This window comes from Mya arenaria, chromosome 17 (genome assembly GCF_026914265.1).
Source record: "Mya arenaria isolate MELC-2E11 chromosome 17, ASM2691426v1".
NCBI classification, from domain to species: Eukaryota; Metazoa; Mollusca; class Bivalvia; order Myida; family Myidae; genus Mya; species Mya arenaria.
The window spans coordinates 44,863,984-44,870,883 of NC_069138.1; the positions used below are offsets into that span (position 1 = coordinate 44,863,984).

Below are 6,900 nucleotides of genomic sequence, written 5' to 3' on the forward strand. Positions count from 1 at the left end.
CATGTTAAACTGTTGACAGTTTCCTAAAGGTGTTCTCCCTTTTTATTTTCATAGCCAAATTTAAACATATTGCTTAAAGACATCTGCATACTCTGCAAGGTAAACTCTTTGTTGTTTTTTGTTTTGTTTTTTCCAAAAAAAGGCAAATCATAATAGTCCACGATTTTGCTATTATTGATAAGAGTTTAGTCTACATAAACTCGATGGATTAACACGTAGCAAAATATCACGACTATTTTAATATACTTTTAACAACCTTTTCTTTATAAATTTTATCATCAATTTCAGTTAAAAATGTCAGCTACCTCTGTCTGTCATCACTGCGGGTAACTCTTTAAAAGCAATAAAACATGACGGAAACTTCTCGTCTACATTACAGAAAATGTGAGTGCTGAGTTTACAGATGACATTCTAATATTACAAATCAGCATGTGATTCATTTCATGATGATTCATGAAAACTAAGTTTCGTCAGCTTACTCCATTTTTCTTTTAAAAAATTGTAGCAAACCCCTAAAAATTGTATATTATTGAATGTTTGTTCTATTTAAGGGAAGAAACTTAAGGAAATACGTTGGTTTGTATTAACTACCAGGTTTTGCTTCCACAAATGGAGCATTTACAATTTTAGTTCGATTAAGAAACAAGGGATACAAATCCGGAAGAAGAAGTTTCCTTTTAAAAACGGTGAAATATCATATTGTTATTTCACTATTTTAAAACGATATATCAGCGTTTTAAAACAGTGAAATATCAAATTATGTTCACTGTTATATCTCTGTAAACCATCGGAAAGCATGTAATTAATGTCGATATCTACCGTCTCCGTGGCATAGTGGGGAAGGCGTCCGCCTACGGAGCGGGAGGTCGTGGGTTCGATCCATGATTACGCCAGCTGCACTATGTACGCCTCTCTGGTTCCACTGCATTTACGCCTTTCGCGCGTTTTTGTTTCAAATGCATTAACTAAAAGCGTCAGTGTGTTGTGCCCTTGGTTTTTGTAAAAAAAAAGGCGCGGATAGCGGATACATTATGCTTCAAATGATATTTCCAGCATTAGCGTTCAGCCTCGACAACACTGTTTGAGACTAAAATAGAGGAAATAGTCACAGGGACTTAAATCTGAAAGGGACACACCGACGTTCAAGCGAAAGTTCATAGTTTGGTCTAGAAATGACACCAACACCTTAATTAAATGCGCTCGAAAATTGTTCTGTAACAGGAAAATGTAATTCCGTGTCCTTCTTTTCATATCATATTTTTGCTTTAAAAAGTACATATTGTCCAACTCTTTTCCCGTCATCTGTTGCACAGCAGCAATTGCTTTACTGTCAAAGGTGAATTTACCGTCCATCACGGAGATTATCGACCATCTGTAAATATCTTTATCTACCGAAGTTATCATTTTAACTGAATATGTTAGATAGCTATTCATAGAGATTAACTTGAAAATCCAATTAGAATGTTTAAAAATGATGTCTGAAATGCTTACTTCGTAATATACAGTCCAAATAGTTTCCTGGGTATGAGATATGAATAACCTTTTAATTACTACATAAAATTCAACGAACCTTTCTGGTTGACCAAGATGTCAAAATTTCCTTCATAAATTGCCAAATTTAAGCATAAAATATCATTTGTAACAGAACTGTATTAAACTAACACTACACCTCAGAAATTCAGCGAAATATGAAAACAGCGTTCCTTAAGCATTACTTTTGTATTATCCGTTGGCATGTCCATAAAACATCTTTATAATTTTTAAAACATCTGGAAATCTCTTTTAAATACATTGTAAGAAGCACTGTTGGCGCTTTTTGCAAGTGGTCTAATTACGTCACTGGTTCAACTGGTGTTTTTTTTATCGTGCCATGAGCTTTTAAACATGCATTTCATTCGATAAAATTGGCATTAAAATATTGTTTTATACTTTAAATTCGGATTTTTATTTTATCTACGCGGTATTTTTTGCCGTTCACAATACATGTTACGCCCAGTACTTTATTTCCTTAACACTTTATTTTCAATCAGTACTAAATTTAATCTATGCCGTTCACACAATTCACCGCGATACTTCATTTCGTTCCCATTGCATAATTCATCCCGATACTAAATTCACCAGAGTACTTCATTTCGCTCACACTACATTATTCACCCGGTACTAAATTCACCAGGGCACTTTATTTCGTTCATACTACATTATTCACCCGGTACTGTATTCACCAGGGTACTTTATTCCGTTCTTACTACATTATTCACCCGGTACTATATTCACCAGGGTATTTTATTGCGTTTATACTACATTATTCACCCGGTACTATATTCACCAGGGTACTTTATTTATTAAAAGAAGTGCACACAAGTTCACCGATGTTTTCACCGATGATCGAGGGACACATTTGTTGAATCGATGGTCTCCTATTTCTCTAATACATGGATGCGAAACAGTGTCTCCAGCTCTTTTAGGAGCTGTATATAAAAAACAAGAGCCAATGGCACTTCCGAGCTAGTGCAAAAAAACAGACATCATCATAAAACGTACCTATGACTCGTTATTTTATTTAATATCACAATTATGAGGGCTTATTTGAGAAATCGGGGAATGCAGTGCCATATAAATATGTTTAATCTTCCCACGCTTTTCGGTTATTTTGAAAACATATTGTTTATGGAGTTATAAGACCGATTCTTCCAGCAAACACATGCATGACCTCACGCGGCCTTTCGCAATATTTATAGGGCAGAGCCTTATGCAGTATGGTATATACATTTCGATGATGCACGTCATTTTATTAACGAAACAAAATGAGAATTTCATCAAAATTTTTTAGATGGTGTCCGTTGCACGGGTCTATTTTCCGCCCGGCGACTGGGTCGTATTGGTGCCTCCTGATTTTGATTCCAGAGTATCCAGGTCGAAGACTCCGTTATTCTTGTACTGGTCATAAAGTTGATCTGAAAATCAATTTTTAAAATTTAAATGCGTTTCCGTCTTATTGTTCATAACTAACTGCCACAACATTTGGCAATTCATATTAATGAAAAAGTATAAATTCATGTGTAACAAAAGCCAGTTGTTCAAACGCGAGAAACGATCCCCCATATACAACAGCAGCAGTAGTTTATTATGAAACAGTGGAAAAATAAATTTATAGAATCACTGTTTTTTTAGCCCGTTCTCACTTCCAAATCAAACGTCAGCGCGAACACGTTAGCTTACAATTTGACGCGCTTTTCTGAAAACTACACTTATTCGTAACTGTTAATCCATTTTCGAAATAAAAAGAACAGATTAACATGTTTGTTATAGTGTAAAATCGCAAAATGTTTCACTTCGTAGACAACGAAAGCAGCTCGTTAAATACAGCTTTTGGTGCTTACTCGGTGAAATATGTTACGATCCTACACTGAGACAAACAATTATCTTATATAAAGAAAAGAATCATGCTTCTGTGTTTACGGAGAATCCAGAACGAAGAAGACTTTTGATAATGCGATCAAACCACGAAAGAAAACCGGGACCTTGAAAAAACAATATTAATTCAACACAATATTCGATTAATAGTTTGATTGAAGTAATGTTTTGTTTTACTATGTTTACATAATTTTTTAATTCCGGACATTTAATTACTTTTATTTATTAAAGGTCTTCTAAATTACAGGGGATGGGTAAAACGTTTCAAAGATATTGACTCATTCGTTTTGAGGTAAAGTTTCAAGGGTTGAACTAAAAATATGTATATAGCATTACTTTTAATAAACGTATAACACATTTTTTAAAAGTAGCTTACTTCTGATAACATGGCAATCACCATAGTTACACCCTCCTCCTCGACAACAGACGTTACAAACGCCACTGTTGTCGGTCCCACAACTATCTCCGCCATTTTCACACCGCGCAAGTTCATCGAAAGCGGTTTTCATAATCACCCTACATATCTAAAACAGAAGTTAATACTAGTGTGGCAGAAGAATGTTCGCAATTAAGCATTTCTATAGTTTTATACATATTTGGCCGAGCACGATGACGTCTAAGCAAACAACCGGAAACCTTAGTTTCTAAAACCTTTATTACTGTGGAATCATTAATGTTCGTGGGCATGAAATTTCGTGGTTTGCCGAAAAAAAACAATTTCGTGGGTACTTGAATTCGTGGATTTTCATTTTTGAAAAAAAATATCGAAGATGCGATCGTCCTAGATCGTCTGCATAATATCCACGCGCTGGCCCGTGATTTCCGTCTTCTACGTCACTCGGTTTATAACACTCGCTAATGTGTACCACATGCCAATTAGTGCATATACCCATGTCACTTATCGATTTAATTGGGAATAAAGGTAATAAAAGAAGATGTACCCTGATCATAACTACAGATAGGGGAAGCCATTGAATGCCAATTAAGAATTTTGCAAACTGTGAAAACACCGAAAAGGTGCGTATATTGTCACGTTCGGTGCTTAGTAACCTTCAATGTACTAGTAATCGATTAATTATTTCATTAAATAAAAAAATCGAGTACAGACACTCATCACGCACATCTTGTAAACTTGGAGATTTTCATTAACAGCACAAGTTTAAACACGTGCTTATAACTGTCATTTGCTGCATAAAACACATTTAATTGATTTGGTTCATTATTTGTTAAAGGCAGTTATGATATATTAACAGAATAATGATCGTAAGTTATACAGTGAGACAGGTTTTAACACTGTATACTGCGACCTCTGTAAATAATATACTACCGTATGTACGTAACAAGGCAATTGAAAAAGTGAATAAAGGGTTTATATTTCGTGGGATCTTGAATTCGTGGATCACCCAACCCACGAAAACCACGAACATTAATGCCCCACGAACATTAATTATTTCACAGTATTTGGATCATGCAAAGAGCATGACCATTCGGCACTCACCGTCGGATCTGCGATAAAGATACGACCTAAGCAATCATGATTCAGATTTCGCTTCAGAGAGTAAACTGGATTCGGATTCCAACTAATAGCGCAAACTTGAAACGGATTCCACCTAATAGCGCAAACTTGAATCGGATCCCACCTTATAGAGCAAACCTGATTCGGATTCCACCTTTTAGCGCAAACTGATCCGGATTCTGTCTAAAAGCGCAAACTGGATTAGGATTCCACCTTATAGTGCCAACTGGATTCGGATCCCACCTAATAGCACAAACTGGATTAGGATTCCACCTTATAGCGCCAACTGGATTCGGATCTCACCTAATAGCACAAACTGGATTAGGATTCAACCTTATAGCGCCAACTGGATTCGGATCCCACCTAATACCGCAAACTGGATTAGGATTCAACCTTATAGAGCAAACTGGATTTGGGTTCCATCTTATGGCGAAAATTTGATTTGGATTCCACCTTATAGCGCACTAAGATTCGGATCCCATCTAACAACGCAAACTGAATTTGGATTCGATCTTATAGCGTAAACTTGATTCGGATTCCTCCTTATGGTGTAAACTGGATTCGGACTCCATTTTATAGTGCAAACTGGATAAGGATTCCGCATCATAGAGCAAACTGGATTAGGATTCAATCTTATAGCAATTTTTATACAGTTTAAACACCATTTGTCGAAGTCGTCGGAACCTCGGGAAATACTTCGAGATATCGAATACTCGATATAACCGAAATACAAAACTCTGCTTATTAAAGCCAATACTTTCGAAAAAAGTTCGAAATAACCAGAAGGTCGAGAGTAAATAGTTCGACATAGCGACTTTTGATTGTACTAAATAGATTTCTTAATTCCAGTTTAAAAAAGAGAGGGATTTCGGATTCCGATCCGAGGTTAAGTGATATTTTGGAGTCCAGGTGACATCTTAGTCCTTTGTCCACCAGTGTATCCTCATAAATTACTTACGTTAGATTGCAACCGATGAATGTTTTACCGTCCTATATTAAGTAATAATGCTTAATTGGTTGTTTCCATGTATAAATAGTTTGCTATGTTATTTGTTAAACGTTCACATTAATTCAAAGTAGGTAAAGGTTAAAAATGAACTTCATGATTCTTACCTCAAAGTTCAAGCACCCATATCGGAACGACGGTATGTGCCCAGGGTGATACTTATTTTGGCCGAAACACGCCTAAAAGAAATTCAAAGTCTGACTTAAAAGTCAATTAGGGACGATGACCCTAACAAAATTCCGTATTATACGCAATTAACATGTGTGCATGTAAATATTTTACATTTGTTAATAAGCTGCTTTAATACTTCGAAATAAAGTTTATGTTATGTTATGTAATTTTATTATTATTTTCATCAATGAAATAAACAAATACAATATTACTAGGTGTTAAAATCAGTTCAAGTTGTGAACGAATGAGGCGATACGATCTAATCATACAACAAATAGAATCGAAGATTCGTCTTTATAAAAGGAGTCAGCGAACCTGGTCTACGTCGCAGGTTGTCATAGTGATACAATCTTCAGGATCAGTGACATCACCCTGGTCGGAGTGCGCGGAGTCGCAGAAGTAACACGACTGGCTAATGTTCACAAGGGCTGTATGGAAGAGAAACAGTACATAATATTGAGTTTGTATCTACGGTATAAAATGTGATTGTGTCTCCCCCGGTTAATGATACTCAGTTATAACCGTTTACAATTATGGTGTTTGGAACACGTGATTCAATTCAAACAGTTGACTGACCACTGTTATTAATGTATCCACGCATTAACCAGGGATGTTATTTAAGAAGCATCCAATGGCATAGCTAGCCCTCTATTGATGTAGATTGTTCATGACAATTATGAAAACAATGGTACAATCTGATGCATTCTGGGCGTCCTGATGATGTGCGTGAAGTTAGCACCGTAGCACCGTATCACCATATCACCGCGGGGATGCGGTGCTAGCACCGTATCAC

General features: G+C 36.1%; 1 long non-coding RNA gene across 1 annotated transcript; it reads right to left on the reverse strand.

Moving 5' to 3' along the window:
• Positions 1 to 2,764: 2,764 nt before the first annotated feature.
• On the reverse strand, positions 2,765 to 4,053 carry LOC128222908 (uncharacterized). Its single transcript, XR_008259250.1, has 2 exons — positions 3,791 to 4,053; positions 2,765 to 2,954 (listed from the first exon to the last, which is right to left on the reverse strand). It is a non-coding gene; the product is annotated as an uncharacterized LOC128222908 (long non-coding RNA).
• Positions 4,054 to 6,900: the final 2,847 nt, after the last annotated feature.